Raw genomic sequence first — 27,322 nt, forward strand, 5'->3', positions numbered from 1 at the left:
GATCCAACTTTGTTCAGTATGACCATTTGATTATTAAGTCATAAATCCTGTTGTCTCCTGTGTTAATTCAAAAAGCCCCATCTTTTTGAGCATTATCTTACCTTCCTACACCACCAGAGAGTCCAGATTTGTATTTTCCCTCTCCCAGCCCTGGAATCAGCCACTTCTTGAAGAGGTTTCACAAATACATATATATTGAAGCACCCTTAGGGGCATTGCATAATGTCATTTTAATTATGAGAAAACATTAGATAAAACTACATTAAGGGAAATTCTACAAAATAATTGGCTGGTACTATTCAAGTATCCAAGTCATGTAAGATGAGGAAAGACAGAAATTCTTACAGGACAGGAAGACCAAGGAAAAATGACAGCTAAATAAAATGTGAAATCCTAGATAGAATCATGGAACAAAGAAAGGACATTAGTGAAAGATTTGCTGAAATTAGAATAAGGTCTATGATTTAAGTGATAATGTTATAACAAATGTTTTCTTATTTTTTATAATTACACTATAGTTATGTAAGATGTTAACATAATGGAAAGCATAGTAAGAAATAGAAGAAAACATATTTTTGCAACTTTCCTATAGGTCTAAAATTAGTTCAAAATAAACAGTTAAAATATTGAATTAAAAAGAGAAAAATACATTGAAGTAGTCTGGAAAGCTCTCCAGATATATTTTTAAATTTATGAAAGAAATTTAAAAATTGTGTTTACAAATTGTGTATGTGTATGGAAATACATGTGTTTGTGAATATATATATATATATATATATATATATATATATATATATATATACATTCATATATACATAACTATATATATAAAAGGCTAAGTGACCATCTGACCATCTGACCGGTAGCCATGATGTACAATGACCACCAGGGGGCAGATGCTCCAACTGATATCTATGATGCACACTGATCACTAGGGGGCAGATGCTCAACACAGGAGCTGCTGAGGTGCAGTCACTTGGTAGCTGTGATTCTGTGGTGATGCACCCTGGAACCAGAGAGGAGGAAGCCCGATTCTGGGGTGCATCACCTGAGAACCACCCTCTTGCAATCTGGGACCCCTTTGGGGGATGTCAGAGAGCCGGTTTCAGCCCAATCCCTGCAGGCCAGGCTGAGGGACCCACCTGTGGGAGGGATCCCACTCACTCCACAGACACCGCCCCAGGTGTAGCCGGCCTGGGAAGGGATCATGGGAGGTTGGCACCAGGGCGTGTCTGGCCCATCTTGCCCAGTCCCACCCTGCGGCCACCTTCTAATTAATTTTCTTTCAATGTGCATGAATCCGTGCACCAGGGCACTAATATATGTACACTGAGTGGCTAGATTATTATGATCTCTGAATGCATAATAATCTGGCCACTCAGTGTGTGTGTGTGTGTGTGTGTGTGTGTGTGTGTGTGTGTGTGTGTGTATTAGAGGCCCAGTGCATGAATTCGTGCATGGGTGGGGTCCGGCCAGCCTGGCCAAGGGAGGAGACATGGGCAGGTAGCCGGCCTGCCTGCTGGTTGAACTCCTGGTCGAGGGGACAATTTGCATATTAGCCTTTTATTATATAAGATATACACTGAGTGGCCAGATTATTATGCATTCAGAGAACATAATAATCTGGCCACTCGGTGTGTGTGTGTGTGTATATATATATATGTGTGTGTATATATACATATATATGTAGGTGTATATATATGTATATATATATATATATATATATATATATATATATATATATCTTTGAAAGGACACAATAAAAACTATCAATATTTGTAACCTCTGTAAAAACTTTGGGAGATAGGGAGTAAAACATAAATTTTATTATATATCCTTTTTTTAATCATGTGCATATATTACCCATACAAAAAAGCAAAATAAAAAAATCTAAAGATCATTATATTGCTAAACTAAATGCAATGATTTACATAGTTAATATAAAATGTGTAGATTATTATTTAAATATATAATTACATATACATATTACTTTTACCTTATTTTTAAAAAATCTTTATTGTTGTAAGTATTACAGATGTCCACTTTCCCCCTTCCCTCCTTGACTCCTTCTAGCCTTCCCCTGCCCCAGCCTTCACCACTCCATTGTCTGTGTCCATAGGTTATGCATATATGCATACAAGTTCTTTGGTTGATCTCTTCCCACCCCTGCCTTCCCTCTGAGATTCAAGTCAGTTACTTTTATCTTATTGATGAGAATAATTCATATGTGTTAATATCAAAAGTTTACTTAAATTCATTTATCTCATTATCTCATGTCGCTTTAATTTTTAAATCACTTTTTCCTCTACTGAGTGATACTAGTTGTCTTCAGAAGGCTGTAGGTCTTGGACTCCACTCAAGTGAACTATAATTTAGAAAATTATTGAACACCACTGCTGTAAGTCTCTGCTCTTTTTAAATAATTATTTTTTTTCATATCTGTTCTCTTGCTTAGGATGCCTTTCTGATTTTCCCTTTAACTGGCTGTCTTCTCTTCTATAAAATTTAACTTATATGTTATTTTTTTCAGAAACTTTTTTCTTGGTTCCTAATCCTAAATTTGGGCTTGTTACCTATCCTAAATGCTTTTCATTATGTGTGCTTATCTCTGGCAACACCTTCGTTTTATTATAATTATTTATTTTTTTAGTCATCTTCTTGGATTACATGCAATTTAAAGAAAGAGACTAAACATTTTGTCTTTGTGCTATTATACATCAGAGAATGATAAACCTTTGTCTAAAATTATATATATATATATATATATATATATATATATATATATATATATATAAAGGATACAATTAAAATAAGTCTAAAATCTGAATATAGAAATCTAATGCATCTTGCAATGAACAGATTCACACAGGTTTAAGTCACTATATAAAAAAAGAGTGAGATCAAAAGGTCTAAATTCTGAAAATCACTACACTAAATTAAAGGAAATAATATGTAATAGCACTTTAAAGAATCCACTAGTAAGAGACAAACTACTATAGAGTATTTTCTCCCCCTTTTCTCTATGTTCTTTTGAAAATTGAGACATAATTGACATATCCTATATAATAAAAGGCTAATATGCAAATTGACCAAACGGTGGAATGATCAGTCACTATAACACACACTGACCACCAGGGGGCAGACGTTCAGTGCAGGAGCTGCCCCCTAGTGGTCAATGTGCTCCCACAGGGGGAGTGCTGCTCAGCCAGAAGCTGGGCTCACGACTGGTGAGTGCAGCATCAGTGGTGGGAGCCTCTCCCACCTCTGCGGCAGTGCTAAGGATGTCCAACTGCCGGCTTAGGCCTGCTCCCTCGAGTGCAACAATTTCGTGCACCGGGTCCCTAATAACACTATACGTATTAGTCTCAGGTATACAATATTATGACTCAATGTGTGTATATATTGTGACATTATCACCACAATGTCTACTTAACATTCATCACCATACATTGTTACAAATTTTCTTGCCCTTGTGATTAGAACTTTTAAGATCTTAGCAATTTTCAAACATACAGTATGGTATTATTAACTACTAGAGGCCCAGTGCACTAAATTCATGCATGGGTAAGGTCCCTGGGCCTGGCTTGAGATCAGGGCCAATCTGTGGGGCAACTGGTGGGGCGAATGGGGGCCCCACTGGCAGCCGCCTTGGCTGGCCTGTGGCCTGCGGGCTGGGGGCAGCTCCTGCTTTAAGCGTCTGCCCCCTCCTGGTCATTGAGCATCACAGTGACTGGTTCTGCCATTCAGTCGATTTGCATATTTGCCAGGGTTGACCAGCAGACCCTTAGTGACAGATGAACAGATTACTCTAATACCCGTTTCTGTGAAAGGCTAAGGCACTACTTGGCTATCACCACCAAGTAGCCCTGTTCATCTGCCTCCTTTGGCTTTTATTGTCATAACAGCTTGAACTAAAATCAACCTCTAGATACAATTAGCGGGTCAGTATCCTTCAGAAAGTATATGCTTCTATAAGGTCGGGTCTAAAAGACTAAACATAGAGATTCTAGAAAAACACCCCAGGGATCAGACTTGTTTGGAAAAGTCAAGGTAGGGGCTGCCACCTTGAGCAAGGTCCTCCCAGAGGCCCCCAACCTTTCAGAGAATCCTCCTTACAACATTCCAACCAAGTCCTGTTCTTCCCCACATCTCCCCCCTTTTTGTTTTGTTGGCTGTAGAAGACAGAGGGAGGCAGCAAACTTTCTGCTTTGGAAGGTCGGGGTCTGTGAAGCATGTTTACTGCTCAAGTTTTGATTTTGTAGACTATAAGAAAAACAAAGGGAATTACAATGACAGTAATGGTTAGTATAATTAAGAAGACAGGGTACTTACAAGTAGTAAATCTTGCCTTCTAGCAAGGTGTAGGGGATCTATGATAATAAAAGCGTGATATGCTAATTCGACCGGACGTCTTTCTGGACAAAGCCAGGGCTGTGAGGGAAGCCTGGGTCCCGGGTGCCTGCTGGCTGCCAGAGGGAAGCCGGTGTTGGCAGCCGGAGGAAGGAAGGCCTACTCTTGCACGAATTTCATGCATTGGGCCTCTAGTAGGATCATAAAGGGGAAGGGGTAGGGTGAGGAATGTAGCTACGTGCAGGCCTGGGGTCTGTTGACATTAGCTATTGTCAGGCGATGAGATGATATTGAAGAGATGATGTTGATTTCGGGTGGGTTGGTCTGACCATGCTTATCTGTTCTGCTTGCTGGATTCACAGCTGACTCATCTCCTTAATTACTTCACACAGGCCTTGAAAAGAAAACTTTCAGAAAAACTTAACCCCCTATTCACATATAAGAATATGTGTTCTAAGATTTAAAATCATAGGATTACTTTTCAGATTAATTCAGGTGCTCTATCTATTAGATTTATTATTCAGTATACTTCTAATTCCTTTTAAGATTTCTTTTTATAAACCTTCTATGACCTTTATAAACATTTTTATAACTTTCACAATAAATATTCTTATAACTTTTATAAAGTATTCCTATTCTAATTTCTTTTCTTCCTGTTATATTTCTTTCTTTATATTCCATCTCACAATTTTTACTTCCTTAACTCTAGTTCTTCTTTACCTTAAAGACCCTTTGTAACTTATACATATCTTCTGCAATTCATATATACCTTCTGTAATTTATATATATCTTCTATAACTTACACATACTTTCTGTAACTTACACATACCCTTTTAGTTTGTCTACTTCACTTTTTTTCCTTTATCTCTATACCTTCTTTTATATAAAAACTATAAATTCCTTCTAATTAGTTATGATTAAAGGTTAGTTCTATATAGGTTCCTCTATTCCTAGCTTTAGAGTAGTTGAAGTGGTGAGAAGTATGTCTCAGAGTCTAGCTCTTCTTTAGTTGGCCTATCATCCTTGCTCTGCTCATATCTGTCTAATTGCCTACTATATTCCCCTCAAGGATCTTGGCTCTGAATTCTTTTAGGGAAAGAGGACACCAGATTTCTTCTGTAATTACTTCTTGCTGAAGCAGGTCAGAGGTTTCTCTCAGAGCCAAGAGATCCTTGCTCTCTGTCAGAGGGACAATGAGTCCTAGGCGCAGACAGAGGTGGCAATGGTCCTTAGAGGTGGTATTATTCTCTAGGTGTAAGTAGGGCTTGTAATCTGGTGGAGACAAACTGTGATTGTATTATACAATTTATTATTATTGGGCAAAAGTTAGAACAGTTTCTAATAATATCCTGTTGAAATAATTTTTCCCTAAAATTACCCTTATTTTTATTAAAGACTAATTTACTTATTGTATTAAGTCTAGTTATAATTTGGCCTGATTGTTTGTATGAACACAACAAGAATAACAGTTGATTACATAGGCTATTTTTTAAAAATATGCTTTGCTGGAATCTCATGAGAAAGTTTATTCCCAGGGCAAAGAAGCCAAGTCACACAGTTGCTATCAGGCTTTGCTTGCAATACCTACAGAACTGGGCTGCATTCCTCAAGTTGAGGTCCCTCTAGGTGTCTTGAGATTTCTTTCATGCCATTTTTCAGGAAAGCAACCTTTGTTCCATACCTGGAAAGACTGTCATGAATTACGTGACCAAGCAAGGTACCACGCTATTTATCCAAGGGGCTTATCAGCTTCAAAGTCAATCTTTATTCCTTAGAGCTTTCTGGTGACATCCAGAGTCCTGGCATGTTTCTCTTTCAGACATGATATTCCAGCAAAGTTTTGGTTAATAAAACTACAATTGGAAACTGACTTATGTCCTTTTATGAAGAAATCACATTCTTATTGGATTTATGCAAACAAATACATTGCCATGAGAACAATAATTAACAAAACTATAATTATTTTTAGTTCATTTAGTCCTATAATCAAATTCTTTTTCTCCTGACTTTTCTTGCTAGTATTTCTATAAATCTAGATACTTTATAGAGTAATATAAATGACATGGAATCTTGTCCTTTTTGCAAAATACAATATTTCACAATATTATAACTTATAAAAATTAGTTATAAATGAAAACATATTAGAATATATTTAATATGTATATATTAATAGAATATAATTGTTATTTCTTTATTTGACAGAGCTTCCCATATACCTTAAGTATAAAATTTTCCATTATAAGGAGAGAAATCAAATCTTAAAATTCAAACCCTGGGAAGGTAGTCAAATATATTATATTATTATATACTAGAGGCCCGGTGCATGAAATTCGTGCACGGGGGGCGGGGGGTGTCCCTCAGCCCAGCCTGCACCCTCTCCAATCTGGGACCCCTCGAGGCGTGTCCAACTGCCCGTTTAGGCCCGATCCTGGTAGGGCAGTCGGACATCCCTCTCACAATCCAGGACTGCTGGCTCCCAACTGCTCGCCTGCCTGCCTTCCTGATTGCCCCTAACCGCTTCTGCCTGCCAGCCAGATCACCCCCTAACCACTCCCCTGCTAGCCTGATTGATGCTTAACTGCCTTCCTGCCAGCCTGTTTGCCCCTAACTGTCCTCCCCTGAAGGCCTGGTCACCCCTAACTTCCCTCTGCTGCAGGCCTGGGTCCCCCACAACTGCCCTTCCCTGCAGGCCCGGTTGCCCCCAACTTCGGCCTGGTCACCCCTAACTGCCCTCCCCTGCAGGCTTGATCGCCCATAACTGCCCTCCCTTGCAGGCCTGGTCCCTCCTAATTGCCCTCCCCTGCTGGCCTGCTCACCCACAACTGCCCTCCCTTGCAGGCCTCATCCCTCCCAACTGCCCTCCCCTGGTGGCCATCTTGTGGTGGCCATCTTGGGTCCACATGGGGGCAGGATCTTTGACCACATGGGGGCAGCCATCTTGTGGGTTAGAGTGATGGTCAATTTGCATATTACTCTTTTATTAGATAGGATAGAGGCCTGGTGGATGGGTGGGGGCCGGCTGGATTGCCCTGAAAGGTGTCCCAGATCAGGGTGGGGGTTCCCTTGGGGCATGCGGCAGCCTGGACGGGGGGCCTGTGGTGGTTTGCAGGCTGGCCACCCCCCCAGCGACTCAAGCGGAGGTCCTGGTATCTGGAATTTATTTATCTTCTACAATTGAAACTTTGTAGCCTGGAGTGAAGCCAAGCCTCCTGCTTGCTGTTGCTATTTATTTATCTTCTATAATTGAAACTTTGTAGCCTTAAGGGGAGGCCTGGGCCGGCCAGGGTGTGTGGAAAGCTTGGCTTCCTCCATCGCCGGGGGCAACCCTAGCTTCCCGCTCTCTCTAGCTCAGTGGCTGCTACCATTTCTGTTGGGATTTATCTTCTATAATTGAAACTTTGTAGCCTTGAGTGGAGGCCTCAGCCAGCCAGGATGTGCGGAAAGCTTGGCTTCCTCCATCGCCAGGGAAACCCAAGCCTCCCTCCTGCTTGCTCATTGGCCGCAGCCATCTTGGTTGAGGTTTATTTGCATACTCGCTCTTGATTGGCTGGTAGGCGTGGCTGGTGGGCGTGGCTGGTGGGTATAGTGGAGTGATGGTTGATTTGCATATTACTCTTTTATTAAATAGGATTATTATTATTACTAGAGGCCTGATGCATAAAGATTCGTGCAAGAATGGGCCTTCCTTCCCCTGGCTGCTGGCACAGGCTTTGCTCTGGCTGGAGCCACCTTTCCACCTTCCCACACTGCCAAGAGGCCTGGAGTGGCTGGGGAGGTGCGGAACGCCTGCCTCCCACCCCTGGCTGCCCAGCACCTGTGTATGCAAATTAACCCACCATCTTTGTTGGGTTAATTTGCATACTCACTCCTGATTGGCTGGTGGGCGTCGCAAAGGTACAGTCAATTTGCATCTTTCTTTTTATTAGTGTAGATTATTATTATTAAGTAATCTATTCATTTAAAGTAACTGACTTCCTGATTAATATAACAATTATCTAATCTAATAATAGACAAATATGCAAATTGACCGCACCTTCGCTACACCCAAGCCACGCCCACCAACCAAGCCACGCCCACCAACCAATCAGGACGAATATGCAAATTATCAAAACAAAGATGGCGGCTAATTTGCATGTCGCGACAGCGTAGAAAGAAGCCAAGAGCTGCAGAAGGGAGCAAAGCTGCAGAGAAGCAAGCAAGCCGGGGGGGGGGGGAGGAGAAGGGAGGAGCAGAGGCGGGGCCGGGGGAGAAGGAAGTTGAGCAGGCGGGGCCGGGGGAGAAGGGGCGGGGCCGGGGGAGAAGGGAGGAGCAGAGGCGGGGCCAGGGGAGAAGGGAAAAACAGGCGGGCTGGCAGAGAAGGCGGGCCGGGGGAGAAGGGAGGAGCGGAGGCGGGGCCGGGGAGAAGGGAAAAGCGGAGGCGGGGCCAGGGGAGAAGGGAAAAACAGGCGGGCTGGCAGAGAAGGCGGGGCGGGGGAGAAGGGAGGAGCGGAGGCGGGGCCGGGGGAGAAGGGAGGAGCGGAGGCGGGCGGGGGAGAAGGGAAAAGCAGGCGGGCTGGCAGAGAAGGTGGGCCGGGGGAGAAGGGAGGAGCGGAGGCGGGGCCAGGGAAGAAGGAAGGAGAGCAGGCTGGCAGAGAAGTTACAAAAGCAGGGGGGCTGGCGGAGATCACGGGGCGGGGGACAAGGGAGGAGAGCAGGCAGGGTGGGGTAGAGTGCAGCAGGAAACCCTATTGCAGGATTTTTCCTGCAACGGGAACGCTAGTTTTAGTAATATATATTAAACCTTTGCTTCCTAGGCAAATACAGAAAAACCTTTTTTTTCCTTACTTTTAGAAATAGGCTTATTTTTCTAATGAAAAACGTATTGACATTCCTAAGAAGCATAACAGAGATAGTGAATTCCTTAGCTGAGAAACAATCTCCTCAAACTTGGAAATCCCAAGCAGGCTCCAATGATTTACTGTGCAGTCACTTTCATTTTCTTACTCTTGGTTTTTGAGGGTTCCATTGAGTTTCATTGCATTCTTTGGTCCTCACATGGGAGGACCACTTTGCTGGGGCTGACCAGCAGCCCCTGAGCGACAGATGAACAGATTACTCTAACACAGGCTTCTGTGAAAAAGAGGGCTAAGGCACTACTTGGCTATCACCACCAAGTAGCCCTGTTCACCTGCCTTCTTTGACTTTTATTGTCATAACAGCTTGAACTAAAATTAACTTCTAGGTACAATCAGCAGGGTAAGTATCCTTCAGAAAGTATATGCTTCTATAAGGTCATGTCTAAAAGACTAAACATAGAGATTCTAGCAAAACACCCCAGGAATTGGCCAAAACCGGTTTGGCTCAGTGGATAGAGCGTCGGCCTTCGGACTCAAGGGTCCCAGGTTCGATTCCGGTCAAGGGCATGTACCTTGGTTGCGGGCACATCCCCAGTGGGGGGTGTGCAGGAGGCAGCTGATCGATGTTTCTCTCTCATCGATGTTTCTAACTCTCTATCTCTCTCTCTTCCTCTCTGTAAAAATCAATAAAATATATTTTTAAAAAAAAAAACACCCCAGGAATTGGACTTGTTTGGAAAAGTCAAAGTAGGAGCAGCCGCCTTCAGCAAGGTCCCCAGAGGCCCCTGACATTTTGGAGAATCCTCCTTACAGACATTCCAACCAAGTCCCATGCTTCCCCACACATATTAGGCTTTTATTATATAGGATGGTCACCATGCTGTCATTACATGCCCAGGACTTTTTTATTTTATAACTGGAAGTTTGTACCTTTTGACCCTCTTCACACGTTTTGCTCACTCTCTATTCTAACTCTTCCTCTGGCAACTACCAATGTGTTCTCTATCTCTGAGCATTTTTTTTCCAGATCCCACATAAAAGTGAAATCAAATGGTATTTGTCTTACTCTGTCTGACTGGTTTCACTTAACATAATACCCTCATGGTCCATGCAAGTTGTTGCAAATGACAGGATTTCCTTTTTTTATTTTTATGGCTGAATTATATATATATATATATATATATATATATATATATATATATATATATATATGAATACTTAAGTTGTTTCCATGTGTTGGCTATTATAAATTATGCTTCAATAAACAAAAGGCAGCTTTTCAAATTGATGTTTTCATTTCCTTTGCATACATTCCCAGAAGTGGAATTGCTGGATCATATGGTAGTACTGTTTTTATTTTTTGAGGAACTTCCATACTGTTTTCCATAGTGGTTGCACCAGTTTATTTTTCTACCAATAGTAGTCAGGTTTCCTTTTCTCCAAATCCTCACTAACACTTGTAATTTCTTGTCTTTTTGATAATAGCCATTCTAACAGGTGTGAAGTGATTTCATGCCAGAGTATACTCCTTCATGCCCATGAGGAAAAGAAAGTAGCTTACTATTTAAATTGGGTTATTTTTACTTCAAAAACCAGATTCAATCAGTAAAGGGGAAGGTTATTTTAACGTTTACTTTTGGTGGCAAGGGCAATGTGTATGAATCCTACGAAGTATTTCTTTGTCCAGGTCACCACAGTTCTGAATGTAGGTTGGGGATCTCTGTAGTCTTCCATCTTAGGCTTGACACTTTTGTGAAAGCACAGCTCTTACAAACATTCACTGTGACACTACACAAGATAAACAAAACCTCACAGAAATCCCAGAACCTTACATAACTAAGCTAGTTCTAAATCCACTGTAGCACTGAGATCCTAGTTGAAGAAATTACTAGGTATCTTTCCTACAGCATGACTCAGTGGCCCTCCTAATGTTATCTTGCTCATGGCATCTGTTTCTACTCCCTGTTACCAATAAGCTCCTTCTCTGTGTATATTAAAAACAAACAAACAAACAAAAAGAACAAAAATACTATTATAGCTTCTTCTAACTATATGATTTACTAAAACTCTGGCTTTTAGGATCCCTTATGGCCTGCACTCAGAGTTTCTTTTTATATATTTTTTCTGCTTTGTTTCTTAGTACCTTATTCTATTTTAATTTTTCAGCTTAGTTTCTGAAGACAGTTGTGTGTGTGGGTTTGTGAGTCATAGATTTCTATCTATTTTTTGAAATATTTTCCTTTGGATGGGTTAGGAGTCCATACTTGATGAAATTTGGGATGGGACTGCTTTTGTTCAAAATATGCCCTCTGAAAAAAATCTATTTCAGAAAATATAATGGACAAAGTTAATATTGTAGTTCTTCAGATATTGTTGGTCTGTCAAACAAAACCAAAATATGGTTTGGAAATAAGACCAAAATATAATATTAGATTCAAATAGTCAATTTATATAAATATTATACTTGTTTATTTATATACATAGTAAAATGAAAGTTCTATAGATCAAGAACTGCTTTGGGTGTGTCAAGTTTAACACTTTATACACTATGGACATTTCATCAATATTAAACGAGTGTGATAACAGCTGGAGACATTTCACAAAATGCTTTTTTTCTCTTTTACTGTTGGTGTTTCAAGCTTTGCTGAAAATAATTTTTGCAATAAATGTTCATTTCAAACATTTTTGGATAGGTCTTCATCAATTTTTCCTTTGAAATCAAGTGATTTATTATTTTAAAGTTATTGTTTGAAGAATCACATCTAGAGGATAGAAAAAAATCAAGATATTGGTGCTATTTTTCTCTTAATTACCTTAAGATATTTTCTGCAATTATTAAATAAAATAGCTAAATTATTCCTTTTCCTTCTGGTTTTTCAATATTTGGGACAGATGACCTCAATAGTTTTCCAACAATTTCCTTTCTTCAGCCTCATTTGTCACCAGAAATATAATATTAAGTTGGGTTCACATCTATACTATAGATTTGAGGTGTTACAAAAAGAAATCTCCATGAATGTAGAGTTTATACATGTGTCTTAAAGGAATATAATTCCTCACATAGATAAAAGTGATTACAAGCTGCAGGACCTAGCTAAAATGTTGGATGTTGTAAAAAAACAAAACCAGCCAGCCAGCCAACCAACCAACCAACCAACCAACAAACAAAAACAAGGGAACTCTTACAAAGTACATCTGAAGGAAGTGGTGGTTAAATAATAATAATAATGCTTTTTGCTGACTGTATACCACCAAGTTCAAGCCACTTAATAAAATGGTATTTGCTTCAGGAAACATTATATGCCAGTGATTCCTACTTTCTCTTTCTAATCCACCTCATTTTCCTAAACTGCAGATCCATATCTAAGTGCTTACTGGACATTTCTATTTGGATATTTTACAGAGACCTGAGTCTACATGTATCAAAGCGTACTTGTTATTTAGTCCTCCCATTTCCAAACCATCTTCACCTGGGCTCCTATTTTATTCAATGACACAAGAATTTCCTCACTTATCTATGGTAGAAATGCATTCATCTCCCTTTCTTTCATCCTCATATTGGGTATCTACTCAATATCACCAAATCTTGGTTATTCTACCTACAAGATATTTCTAAAGGACATTTATTTCTCTTTATTTTTATGTCTAGTCTCCTTGTTCAAGCCACCAATTTCTTTTACTTAAAATACTGAAAAACTTTTACTGTGTCCTTAACTTTATATTTTATCTTTTACTCCCCTTTAAAACCAAAATGATTTTTCTAAAACATGAACCTGAGCATTACTATTACCTGTTTGCTTCTTTAGCAGAATCTGTCTCTTCCGTCATCTTCACATTACATTAGTTCCAAAATTTCTTTAGGTTTGCTAACTACATCACATTCTCATTCTTTGCTCTAGGCCCTTGAACATACTACCTGTTTGCCTTAGAAATACTTTCTCAATGTCTTTGCCTGGTTACTGCTTACCAATCTTTGGCTCTCTGCTTCAAAGTTGAGTGAAGTAGAATTCCTCAGTCTCACAAGGTTAAATATCTCAGCTGTGAGTTTCTGGAACACTCTATACTTCCTCTGTGATGATACCATTCTGAATGATAATTGCTTATTCAATTGATGCCTGCCTTGTAAGTTATAAACTTCATAAGGATGGAAACTATGTTGATCTTATTATTCCTCATAACCTCAATACCTACAAGAAGGTCTGGACCTATTAGGTATCAATGAATTTGTGTTAAATAAATGATTGAAAGTGCCCTGATTTAAATTATTTAATTTGATAAGAGATAATTAACCCTCTCCAATGCTTAGTGATTTTCAGATAATATAAATCTCCTCATAATTGGTATCTAAAGGACACTTTTTATACCTCTAATGATTCATTTCATGTGTAAAGAGACTGACAGAAAAGTTATTACAAATATCTCCTTTAATACTGAACAGTTTAATAAAAAAGAATGAAGCTTATATCTGCAACAATTGTTATATCATTCATATAACAATTGAGTTCTGTCTCCTCACACACTTCTTTGGGGATGGGGCAGTGTAGGTTATGTGACATAACTTTTGGGAGAATAAGTTGAGTATTCCAGCTCAGTTATTTCTTTTATTTAAAGATATTTTTATTGATTTCAGAAAGGAAAGGAGATGGAGAGAGATATAGAAAAATTAATGATGAGAGAGAATCATTGACTGGCTACCTCCTGCACTCTCCCTACTGAGGATCGAGCCCACAACCTAGGCATGTGCCTTTGGCGGGAATCAAACCTGGAACCCTTCAGTCCACAGGCGGATGCTCTATCCACTCAGCCAAACCAGCTAGGTCCAGTTATTTCCTTTTATTTCTCTCTTTGGGTCCAAACTAGTTCACAGAAAGTGTGCTTCTCTATGTGTGAGATCTACAAATGCAGACTACCACCTGGGAAGGTTTATAGTGTCTTTATGCTGCTGCACCCATGTTGGTGTCTGTTAAAATCTGGGTTAACAATTAGGAAACATACTTGTTGCAGATATAAGCTTCATTCTTTTTTATTAGACTGTTCAGTACTAAAGGAGGTAGTTGTAGTAAGTTTTCTGTCAGTCTGCTCCAGCTGCCATAATAAAATACCATAGACTAGGTGGCTTAAACAACAGACATGTATTTCTCACAGTTCTGGAGGCTGGGAAGTTGAAGATCGAGGTGCCAGCAGACTTGGTAACTGGTGAGAGCTGTCTTCCTGGTTTTCAGGTGGCTTCCTTCTTGCTGTATCTTCACATGGCGGAGAAAGAGGAAGAGGGCTCTGGTATTGTCCTCTTAATACAAGAGCACTAATCCCATCGTAGAGGCACCATCCTCCTGACCTCATCTAAACCTAAACACCTCCAAAAGGCCCCGCTTTCAAGGATCATCATATAGGGGTTTAACATATGAATTTTGTGGAGACACATTTTTAGTACCAAGCAGCTTCCATTTGCTTTTCTATCTTTCTTGTTTTTTAACTGGTTCAGGAGAAAAATAAATGGAGTGTACAATCTACTGGGTCTCATTGAGTCCCAGCATTGCTGTAGCATTGTCCCATTCTAGGCTATTTCCTCCATTTATCCATGTAGGCAACAAATACAGATTAAGTGTCCCCTATATACCAGGTAAACTCTAGGAAGATTAGTTCTTCCACCTTCACTTTAAAAACTAAAAACAAGCATCAGAGAGTTTATGGTTTTACTGCCATTGGATTCTAAACATCGCATTAAAGTTGGATTGGATGGTATTTGGAATTCATTTTATTTTAAGTATATACAATTTACTTTAACACTTTTCTGTATGATTTGCTCATTTTAGGAGACTAGTTTATGTATTCTTTTTTTTTATCACTCTATTACTTCTAGGTAAGTAGAATAAATTATTCTCTAAACTTCTATGTTTCCAACATTGTACCCCTGCCTTTAATTAATTTAATTTGTTCTTAAAGAAGGTATCTAACTACATTTAAACAAAAATAGTTTCCATAGCACATCATAGATTTTCTAAATCCAGGCCGTGATGTAATCAACTAAAATGACTATGATGCCCACATTCTTATTTCATCTGCAGCTTTCCTTATTTAAATCTATTGTACACACAGATTTTTCTCATTGCATTTAACTTAGAATTGTAGGACATTTTTCAATTTATTTTATTTTAGAAATTCTTCTTTGATTTCACAGTACTAGGGAATTCAAATTTCTGCTGGAGTTAAGATATCGACCAAATAGGCTAGCTAGATTATGTGGAGCATATCTCTATGATGTTAACCTAGATGTTATAAAATTATGGAAATTTTCTATCCATACTAGCAGCTTATAGAATATCACTATACTCAAAATATTACAGGAAAGTGGATTTCACACACTGCATTGATTGTTACTGTTATATCTATTAATATTATGTAGTAGTTGAGGAACTTGCCCTTGATTTCCTACAGTACATAATCTAATAAGACTGCTTTTGTATGTATATAAAAATTTTGACTTAATCACTTTTCCTTTTAAGTAGTAATTGTAAATGTGTATTCTGTATAATTGTATACAGAATATTTATATACTGGCATTGCTTTCTAAAGGGCTCTAATGGTGGAAAACTCAAGATCTTTGGTATTGGATTTAGATCAGATATTTTTTGAACAAATCTAACCTTTTTAGCCTATTAACTCTGGACAAAAAATTTTGGTAAATGGATGTTCTTTACTAATATAAAATCTCTTTTGCTCTTTTTTCCCTTTGTTCCTTGCTTATGGCCTCAGAAACATAAAAAAAATGTGAAGAATAAAAAAATCAAGAACATCTATTTACAAGCATAGTTGAGTTATGCCTTAGAGGTTAAAAGAAAAAGAGAGAAAAGAACAAAGGTTATTGAATATGTTAATAGTCATTAAATAGTGCCCTAGGTGCCCCATGTACTGCTTAGAGCTCCCAGAAGAATTTAATGTAGTCAGGGGATTTCAGAGGAAATCTTTCAAGATAATTTCCCAAGACATATCCAGTTACTTTGTCCTCTTTGCATTCATAGAAGTTTGTTCCTTTTTATAGCACATCTTATTATATGTAATATTATATCTGTAAATATCACTTCTACTAGTCTCTAAGTTCCTTAAGGATAGTAAGTTCCAAGAAAGCAGTTGCCACATTGGCAACAGTTTCAGAGACATTGAATTAAGATGAAAATATGCTGCATCTGGGAAGTTTGAAGATTATTGGTGATATTTGCTAGTATAGATTTGGGGCAGGGATGTTTGGGTGTATTCATCAGCATTCACTCAGGTAAAATGTCATTCACTGCATTCTGTTCATAGAGGGTCTGATATAAGATTAAGAGTTTACAGAACTTGGAAAAATTGAAGGAGAAAAGCTCAGGGACGCTGCCACTGAGGATAAGAAAGATATTGCCCAAAGGTCAGAGAAATTGATCTCAGTCCGAAACATTAAAGTAAGTCTTTTTCAAAAGCTTGCCAGAAGCTATTACATGTCTCAACAACCTGTAGAAAGCCCCCAGAAACTGTCTGTCTGTGAGGGGAAGCAGATGGATCTTAAGCTTCCCTAAAAGCCCTGATAACATGCTCATGTCTCTACATCTCTCTCATATGTCAACTGCTTCCAGGGAATAGCAGCTTCCATTTTACCTCAGCCTAATTCTTACCTGAGTTTCTCACACTGATAAACTTTAACCTAGAATCATGCAGAGTAGGAGGTTCTAGGAAGTGAGTTTTCAGTCTTAGTAGAAGTGGTAGTGTGCCGAGTGGACAACAAACAGTCCAGGACTAGAGTTTATATGAGATTAGTTACCATGGCTTAAGAAGAGAAGTGGGTCACAAAGCAGAGGCCTTTTTTTTATATATATATAAAAAAAATGAAGTTGATTGAGACAGAAGAGTGTATTAAAGGCAGACAAAGGATTTAGACTTTTTTTTTCCTTTTAATATCTGGCTAGATTTTCAGCAGAAAAAAAATGCTAATAGAGAAGAATAGATGGTGGTATAATAAAAGAGGTGATAGTTAATGAAGCAGGTCTCTGAGGGAGATAGGAGAGGTTAAGAACAAAGCATGATTTGAGAGGTTAGGAAGGACAAAGCTTTCTCTGAAACTGAAAACAAGACAGAATGGCACAAAAAATGGATCGGGTTCGGAGTGCTGAATTGAGGGAGTTCATGAGTAACTACCTCTATTTTCTCTGCGAAGTGAGAAGTAATGATGCCTGTTGAGAGGGGTTAATAATGAGGAGAGTGCATTGGTTTGGAGTAATGATGAGGGTAGTGCAACAAGAGTTCCCAAGAGCCAGCAAGGTAGTTAATTTCACTGAGAGCTCAGAGGAGTCTGGAGCCCATACATATGTATTGGCATCAATATTCATGGCTGCTGGATTTTTCCTACCTGCACTTACCATCTTTGATGACTTTATAGGTCACTTGAGTTCTTCTTTCCTATTATTTCAGTGAGTACCCTGTGCTTATCTTGTTCCTGACACTCACGTAGGCACAGTACGAAAATCATGTATATGTGCCTAGTTTATGGTAGGCATTCAGTAGAATGTGTGTTAAACAGAACTGAACCAAGCTGGCTGTTGTAGGAGAAACTTGATCCAGGTTTATAGTGAGTTGTAAAGTCCTGTGCCAATGTTCCTGAGGTGACTGACTAAGGAGTCTAATATGGGTAGGAAAGAAAGTGAGGCCAGGAAGGGGTCTACTAAAAAGGGATACAGATGAAAGGAACAAGGGAATAGAAGTTGAGAGGTTAAAGAACAGATTTAGTGTCAGAGGAATAAGAAAACTAGGGGGGAAAAAACACCCACCAACAAGAATTGTAGTCAAAGAGTGGATTGTTGGAGATATTTTCAGAGGTGTAGTACTTCTACATGACAGAAAAAGGTTTAGATTATAGACATGGATTGGGTGAAGGGCACTGGAACTCAGAAAATGAAAGAATTAAGAATATGGTACTAGAAGGGCCACCAATATACAATTGCACACTACACTGCTCTAGTCTACATCATAATGTGTGGATGCTGCTCACTGAATGTACTAGTATGCATTGCACACCAATGTGGCCACCATGGTGCCCCAAACTGGATGTTGTTTATGTGGACTTTTTGTGTTCACACATGACCTTGCCAGGTATTGCCATATTGTTCTTCTAGTTAGCTAGGTGGGAAGTCTGGTCACTGTGTGATTGGAGGCTCTCTGGAGGGAGCAGAAAGAGAAATGGAATGCATCTAAGACAGGTTTTACAGTATACAGGAGTGGTACCTTGAGATACAAGGAATATTTCAATTCACAGAAAGGGATAAATACTTTACAAATGGAGAGACCATCAGCAACAAAGACCTAAAAGCAAGAAAGTGCTCTGGTTGTGTAGATTATACACTTTGCACTTTTCAAAGCTCTTCAATGGATAGACCTTACCATGATACATGCCATGGTGGCCATGCATTATGATGACAATGGAAATCTTCAGCAAGGGAGTCTATTTAGCCTTGGAGAATATATTCCAGTAATAGAAAGCAATTTTGAACCTAGAAGAGAGGGTCAGAGCAGGAAGTTATCTACTTTTAAAGGAAGAACAGAAGGTGAAAATCAGAATGAGAAATTTTCTGATGTTTTATAAGAAATGAAACTGGTTGAATTAAAAACAAAAAGATTAGATTTCTCTGTTACTAGAAATAATCATTAGTCTTTTCTAAGCTAAAATGCTTCATAACTATGAAAATGGAAGAGAACAAAATGGATTGATTGAAGCAAGTGGTTTCTTAATTTGTCCCATGAAATTATTCTGATATATTCTCAAACAGTATTTACTTCAGAGAAACAATTGTTTCTGCAAATAGTGCTTTTGTATTTATATTATGCAGTATTATTTATTAAAATTATAGTGTACAATAAAATTAGCATCATTATTTTGCTTTATGTAGAGCCTTTATTCCAAGGACCCCTGAAAGATTTATGAAAATATTGCAATAATCCCTATAACATCCTTGTGTAAGAGGTAAATTTTATTAAAAAATTCTGTTGGTAGTAACTCTTAAAAAGTGGTGGGGACCTTTTGTCTGCCAAGGGCCATTTGGATATTTATAACATCATTTGCGGGCCATACAAAATTATCAACTTAAAAATTAGTTGCTATATTTGGTCACACATTTAATTAACTCACCCCTAATGCCTTGGTAGGGCCAGACCAAATGATTTCATGAGCCTTATATGGCCTGTGGGCAGGACATTTCCCACTCCTGCCTTAAAAAATGAACTAGTCATCCACATAAAAGCAATATTAGTAGAGAAAGAAGGAGGGTGGCAATCAACATATAGGGTCTTTTAAATTTCTGCCACTATATTAGTTATGTTGTGCTGCCACTATATTAGTTATCCTGATAACTCAGTGACTGAACATAGCAGAAATTTAATTTTTGCTTATCAAAAGTCCAGTTGATGGTGAAGAGTGAGGACTTATGTAGGAGTGAAGAGGGCAATCATATGGATAGAGATATTTCAGGAAACTTTACCATTTTCAATATATAGACTCCAAAATTGACCTAGACGCTGTCATATGGACTACAGATGGTAGAACTGAGAGACAGAGATTTATGCAGGAGATTTTTATAGGCCATCACATTCCATAGGCCAGAGCATAACATATAATTACATCTAACTTCAAGGGAAACCAGAAAATTTTGCTGTGTATCAGGAAGAAAGGAAAATGGGTTTGATGAATAATTTGTCAGTTCCTGACTGTTGGAGTACTTACTTCTTGAAACCTAGATCCTTTATCCTACTGACTAGGCCAATTGTTGGAACTCAGTTCCTTCATCCTGCTTCATTATGCCCACTGTCGAGTCCAAGCCCCTCTGCCAGGGACTGGACCTTCTGGGACACCGGGTATTGGAATATGGAAAAGCCATGAGAAGTTATGGGTTTGTAAGAGAGTCTTTATTGTAGAAGCCAGTGACCATGTAGCCATTGCCAACAAGGAGCCATTAGACAAAGCAGTTCTTCAAAGTAAAATCTCACTCAGTGGCCGTACACTGGCTGGTTAACAATACATCTTTCCCACACAGCAACAGCAGCAACCTCTGTCCCCACAGCAGCAGCCTGCTGGTCAGTAACATACTTTATACTATTTAGACGAAAGAGGCTTCTTTCCAAATAGTGACCTCACTATCTGGGTCATAGAAGGGCACGCTTGCACAGTGTACAGTACGATTACTGTGTCCTTGCTTTGCACCTGCATATAGCAACTCAACCTTGAACACTTTGATTAGGATTCCCACGCTCAGAGTGGCTTTGAACATCCAGTGTACTCTGAACAGGGTCACTCCAATTGGCCTTGAGCATCCGGTGTACTCTGACAGGGTCCCCACTCTGACATAATCCCCAATCAGTAGTTCACATAAAATATGGCCTGAGTTTCTTTAGCAACTATTTCACATCTTGACATAGGCTAGAGTATAGCAAAATTTTCCAGGAAATAGATTTCCACAATAGCACTTCTGCAATGGCTCAGTAATATAACTCTCAAGCAAAAATTTCTGGTAAAGATACAACTATTTGGGACAACCAATATAACAATTTCCAGTTTTGATCACAGGTGAACTGAGTCGTCATGGGCCCTTTTCTCATCCACTGTCAACACATAAAAAACATGAGAAAAGAGATATAGACACAAACAATGATTTTTAAAATATCCAGTTAAAAGTGCTTTCTCAAAGAAAATAGCTATAAAATATGCTTGCACGTGCTTTACAGGTAGCGTAAATGCTTGACCTTAAATGCCAAGTTCCATATTCATTTCTTACATAAAGCCTTCAAGACTAGCCATACTTAGTTGCAGTTGTCCACATTCCCTTTATAGACTTCCCCTGAAAAAGAAAATGAATAAATACTGGGTGTATATGTTTATACAAATATGTAATAAATAGCAAATGATCCAACAGACTATATAAATCAGGGAATAGCAGTTAAAAATTAATTTATTAGGGTTCTAATTTTTCCACTAGAACATATAAACTTTTTAGATTAAGACAACCTTTGTGTCTTAATAACAATTTTTTTAAGTACAATTTGAAAAGTCAGACTTCACTACTGAACAATTCTATAATAGTAAAAATAAATTCAAGGACACGAACTCGTTTACAAGTGATAGTGATGTTAATAAACCAAGAAAACCTCAGAAAACTAAGAAGTTGATAAATAAGCATCTAATGATCCTAATAAGACATTTTATTATAGTTTCCCCAATTTATTCATTCGTATTTTAGATGGGAATGTCATGTAAGCATTTTGGAGATAGAGAATACCATCTTGGGGATAACTGGGAATACTCTCACACTTTGCAGTTGGCAACCCTATTAAATGGTACTGAATGACAGTTCATTCTTTCCCTCATCTGATAACTACTTTTAGTGGCTTTATTTTGTGCAAAAAGTATTTTTTCAATTTATTATTAAATAATAAGTATTAAAAATGACAAGTATTCCAAGATAAAAATAGCATAAATAAAATATTGGCTCTCCTTTTGGATATGTTGATATTTTCTAATTTGAGATTTTGCAAATTGTCCATCTTATAGGAACATTCTTTCCCAATTATATTTGTCAGACTTCCCATTGAATTGCAAATTAGGGGAAGAAACCTTTTCAATTATCTTTCAAAATTCTGGGAACAAAATATCTCCTTCAGGAAACTCTATGGCAATTGCTTCCATCTATTGGGAGAGAAAAAAGGAAGCCAGTCATTGCGACAAACTAGTGCTATTGATTTATTTCTCTATTTATTTTTCTCCTGTTCTTGGAAATTTACAATCTAACCATTATTTCCATTAAAATTTCAAGTACTTTATGAAACTATCTGTAATAATAATAAAAAAAAAACATGTATAACTTCAAAAAATTTCCCAAATTAGGTCAATGCAATTTAATTCAACTAATATTTATTGAGTTCCAAGTTTGTTTGGCATATTTAAAAGGTACACAAAATTAATAAGATAGTTCCTGACTTCAAAGGATTTAATCTCAGTGGAGCTATTTCTAGTTTTTTACTTGCTTTTATGCATATCCTTGAGGTTGTCAATGATTCTACTATCTTCACATTCTGCAAACCTGCCTACTGCAAAATTTTGTAAATGCTTCTTCTTTGTTGCTATATATATAGAGAGAGAGTCTGTAAGAGCCCATTGCTTTTAGAGGGAAACAACATACCTCTAACACTGATGTTATCAGGAATCTTTGCCTGCATTTTTAAAATATCTTTACATGATGTTTACTTCCTGTGTGATATTATCAATTTCCTCACTGCTTTTGGTAGCTAAGGTTAAACACTATTCATTTTCTGTCACTGTGGTATGGCTATTTAACTCTTTCATGCCTTCTTGTGTGTGCTTATAAGAAATCTAAAATACTAATCTTAAAAGTGTTTAGAGAACCTAGAGTTATAGTTCAATAAAGAGATTTTACTTTATTCTGCTTTTTCCCCCTGTAATTTACCCAAATTCACTTTTGGGGATCCCCTTCATCAGGCATACACTCATAGAGATGTCTGCACTGAAATCCTAACTGTGTGACAGGCAAGAACACACAAGAAGTAAGAGGAAGAGAGGCAAGGAACAGAGGGAAAGTGTTCCCTATACTGAGAAGGAAATAAAATTCAATCAGGTAAAATAATTTGAATGATAATACTGAGCACATATTTACATAAAATTAAAAATATAACACTACTTTAAAAATCTTCAGAATCTCAGACATCTAATCTGGCCATGAGGGAGTAAGATATTATAAAATGAATCTCCTGCTACAAACAATTAAAACACTGTACCAAAATTTAAGAAACAAATATTTCAGGAATTGAACAACAGGAAGCACAAAATTAAGAAAAGGGAAACAAATGAAATTTATAACTACTCGGGTTTTACACTGAGTGGCCAGATTATTATGATCTCTGAACGCATAATAATCTGGCCACTCATTATATATATATATATATTAGAGGCCTGGTGCATGAATTCGTGCATGGGTGGGGTCCGGCCAGCCTGGCCAAGGGGAGGCGACATGGGCAGTTGGTCGGCCTGCCTGCTGGTCGAACTCCTGGTTAAGGGGACAATTTGCATATTAGCCTTTTATTATATAGAATATACATTGAGTGGACAGATTATTATGCATTCAGAGATCATAATAATCTGGCCACTCAGTGTATAACTTAAAGTCATTTCTAGAGTGTGGCACAGGAAGAAAGAACACAAGCTTGGTCTGGTGATCTCATAAACTGAGAAGACAGAGACTGGTATGAAGGGAGATTGAGTTGACTAGAATTCATGGGACAAAGAACTTGAGATTATGGAACAATGCTGAAAAGGAACCCAAAAGGAACTTAACTCTTTGCCAGAAAATTCAACACTCTTTAAGGAATAAAACAAAATCCAGTTTTCAAAAATATAAAATTCATAATGTCCAATATCCAATAAAAACTACTAGACATTCAAATAAGCAGAAAATAAACACCATAGTCAGGAAAAAAATTAAGTATGAAGGACATGAAATGTACTGCTCATTTATCTTGCAGCAGGGAGCATGCTGGCATTCTGGGATCAATTTTATTTTTGTGCTGAGGGCACACTGCCCTCAGGCTGCTCACGACCCAAGCCTGAGCCTGGAGAAGGCACCAATGTGGTTATTCCAGCAAGCTCTGGGACCCTTCTAATAGGTAACTTTGGCTGAAGCTCTCCGCATTGACCTTGTTGAACCTTTTTTTGGAAATACATTGCAATTCAAGATTTTTCTACCTTAAATATATTTCTCTTTTACAGATATCAGATCTGAATCATGGTCTAAAAGCTCTTTATACCTTCCATTGCCCGCTCCACCATTAATCTCTTACATACCTAAATTCCATCATGGCATTTACTTTTCAGTAGACACAAACTAACACAAATTAGGGATTGTGCAAATGAACAGTGTTAAATCGAGATTTGGGACTGGCTTATTTACTGAAGGGCAGACAAGATGGGATCTATCCTGAGTAACAGGTTGGGCATGAATAGTCTCTGGCACAAGATGCCCAAGGCATGATTGTTGAAGGTTTTACCATAAGGTGCTTCCATAAGGAGCTGCCCTAGCTTCTCTCTTGCCTGCCATGCTGATAGGTACTTGATCGTGAGGGCTAGAATGAAAGATTAAATACATAAAAATAAATAATTGGAGGTAGTTTCTTAATAAGTGGGATTTATTATCTTTGGAAGGACCCTAGGGGAAGGAGGAAACTCACTGGTGGGGTTGCCCTTAAGAAAACCGATGGTGGACACTGAGTGAAGTGGAAATGTCAGAATCGTCCTGGCATACTTAGAGGAAGAGGTAAAGATGCTGAGGAAGTGAGGTTGCTGGATTGGATGTGTAAAACCAGAAGACCCATCCAACAGGAGAAAACAGAGGACATATTCAGTAAGTTCTTAGAAATGTGCTAATGGGTGAGACACTGGCATCACTAGGTCCTGTGCTGGTTTTTCTTTGCAGGACATGGGTGGAGATAGGAGAGGGAGTCACAGGTCTGGGTTAATTTACACAAGGATGTTGGGGCCCTGAAATAATGGAGGCCAGGAGGTGGCACTTAATCATGAAAAATGAGGAGGCTGCATTACCTTAATTACTATCAAGATCAAAGGGGCAGCCAAGGGGACTTGTCCCTCAGGAAATTATGGAGATGGTTAATAGAATATGGTATCCTTTGGGGCAAAATAATTTGGCAATCAAGAAGCATGCTATGTCCTTGGTATGTGTCTCTAGCAATGTTCAGCCAGTATGGTAAGGTGTGAATGTATCCAATTTAATGGAACTGCCAATTGAAAAGCTATATTTTTAATGGTCATCTTACATCCATAAAAATCAAAGACATTTTGGGCTCAATAAATACTTATTATTATAGTTATTAAAATTATTGTTTATATTAAAAAAAAGAAGCATGCTACCTAATTAACATCTATTAAAAAAAAAAAAGCAAGAATGGAGGAGCAGTTAGATTGAGGAGGATCAAGCCAATGAGAAGTGACTACTCCTTGCTCAGTTTCTGGACCTGAGTCAGTTTTCAGACCAAGAACCCATTGACTGAAAAGAGGCTGAGTCCACAGGAGGAAATATTCTAACTCCACAGCATATGTATGCTGTAGTATTCTCATATTCTCACATTGCTTCCCCAAAGGGACCTAAAGCCATTTGCTTGGGTTGACTGCACATTTGGGAAGAGAGATATGTTAGTTACTTTTAGTTGTTGTCTTGTGTTTCCCATAACACATCACAACAAACTTAGCTAAAAAGGACACTAATTTATGATTTAGCAGCTCGGTAGGCTCAGATGTTCAACACTACTAGTATGTGACTCAGATGATTTTTTTTTTAAGGTCTGATAAGGCCAAACTCAAAGGTTCAGTAGTGTTGCATTCCTTTCTGGAGGATTCTTTCTGGAAAAGAATATGCTTCCATCTCACTAAGGCTTTTTAGCAGAATTCATTTCTTTATAGTTGCAATGCCCAGGTCCTCTTTTTTTTTATGGCTGTCAGACAAGAGATTCTCTTAGCTCTTTCAGGAAATATTTACTTCTTGTCATGTTGCCCTCTCCATCCTCAAGCCAGAAATACTGCACTGAATCCTTCTCACACTTAAAATCTCTCTTACTTCTTCCCAGTCGCTCTGACTCCAGCTAGAAAACCCTCTGCTATTGAGGGCACTTATGATTAGTTGGGCCCACCTGGTAAACCGGGCTTCTCTCCCTACCCTTAACCTCATACATCTGCAAAGTCCCTTTTGCCATATAATGAAATACAGGGTGCCTCCAAAAATGTATACATACTTAGAATAATTATTCATTCCAATGGGTTAAATCTTAAAAGAAAGAAACATCAATTGAGCTATCAAAAAATGTAGTTTTGGCTCTTTGAGGAAGACGTGGTTGCTGTAGGGCAGCTCCATCCCTCCCACTCCTGACTCACTGCTGTTAGCTCTCCCCAGGAACAAGTTGGTCAGGAAGCCGCTCTGCAGCCATGGCTTTTAACCCTTTGCACTCGCTTGCTTTTTTTCTCGATTCCTTTATTCTAATGCTAATCCTGTCGAGTCACACTCGACATCCGAGTGCAAAAGGTTAAAGATACTGGGAAGACACCTGTGGAACCAGAGGGGGCGATTCACCGAATTAGAATCACACTAACCAGCCGCAATGTCAAGTCCTTGGAGAAGGTGTGTGCTGACTTGATCAGAGGCACAAAGGAAAAGAATCTCAAAGTGAAAGGGGCCAGTCCAGATGCCAACCAAGACTCTGAGAATCACTACAAGGAAGACTCCCTGTGGGGAGGGTTCTAAGACTTGGGATCAGTTTCAGATGAGGATCCACAAGCGGCTCATCGACTTACACAGCCCTTCTGAGATTGTCAAGCAGATTACTTACATCAGCATAGAGCCAGGAGTGGAGGTTGAAGTCACCATTGCAAGATGCTTAAATCAGGCTTTTTAATAAATTGGCTATCCGTTGTTTAAAAAAAATGTATTTTGGGGGACACCCTATATATTCACAGGTTCTAGGTATTAGGGCATGGGTATCTTTGGGGGTCCATTCTGCTTTCCAGAGAGAAATACCCAGACTTTTGAGGACCTTTGAATACACGGTCTGAGTTGATATTGATACATAAAGGCTCAAAGAATCATCATTGTTTTCTTTTCTTAGAATGGGAGTTTAGAGAGGCCAGGTAATAAATGCAGTTCTGGATAAAATCGGCTCATGGTAGACTCTGTGTGTCCACAGATCACCCAACAGTCGTTTCCCCTATCAATCCATGGAGAATTGCTATAGTTGGTAGTTGGAGCAACACTCACTTGCCTGTGGACTACCATAGTGGGGACACCAGGTGAGAGCTTCTGTAATGTCTTTGCTGTTGCTTTCCCAATACCCCAGTTAAGATAGTCAATTAAAAAATAATGTAACACTTGATGGAATAGCAGAGATTAATCACACCATTAAATACCGAAAGGCAGGAGGAGGTCCCTTCCTATCATATCTATTTAATTTCTACTCTTGCCCCTGAAGATATTGAATGATCCTGGCAAATGACTATAGATTAGATCAATATCAACCAGAGAAGATTAATAATGTTCCAGGTACATGTTATGTAG

The 27,322-nt window shown here is 38.6% G+C and overlaps 1 pseudogene across 1 annotated transcript; it reads left to right on the forward strand.

Annotated features, from left to right (window-relative positions):
* The first annotated feature begins 18,591 nt into the window (after positions 1–18,591).
* On the forward strand, positions 18,592–26,666 carry LOC307102812 (annotated as a pseudogene). The gene is made up of 3 exons: positions 18,592–18,712; positions 19,962–20,177; positions 26,271–26,666. The product of its transcript is annotated as an uncharacterized misc_RNA (transcript).
* The last annotated feature ends 656 nt before the right edge of the window (positions 26,667–27,322 follow it).

Source organism: Cnephaeus nilssonii (assembly GCF_951640355.1).
Source record: "Cnephaeus nilssonii genome assembly, chromosome: 1".
NCBI lineage: Eukaryota > Metazoa > Chordata > Mammalia > Chiroptera > Vespertilionidae > Cnephaeus > Cnephaeus nilssonii.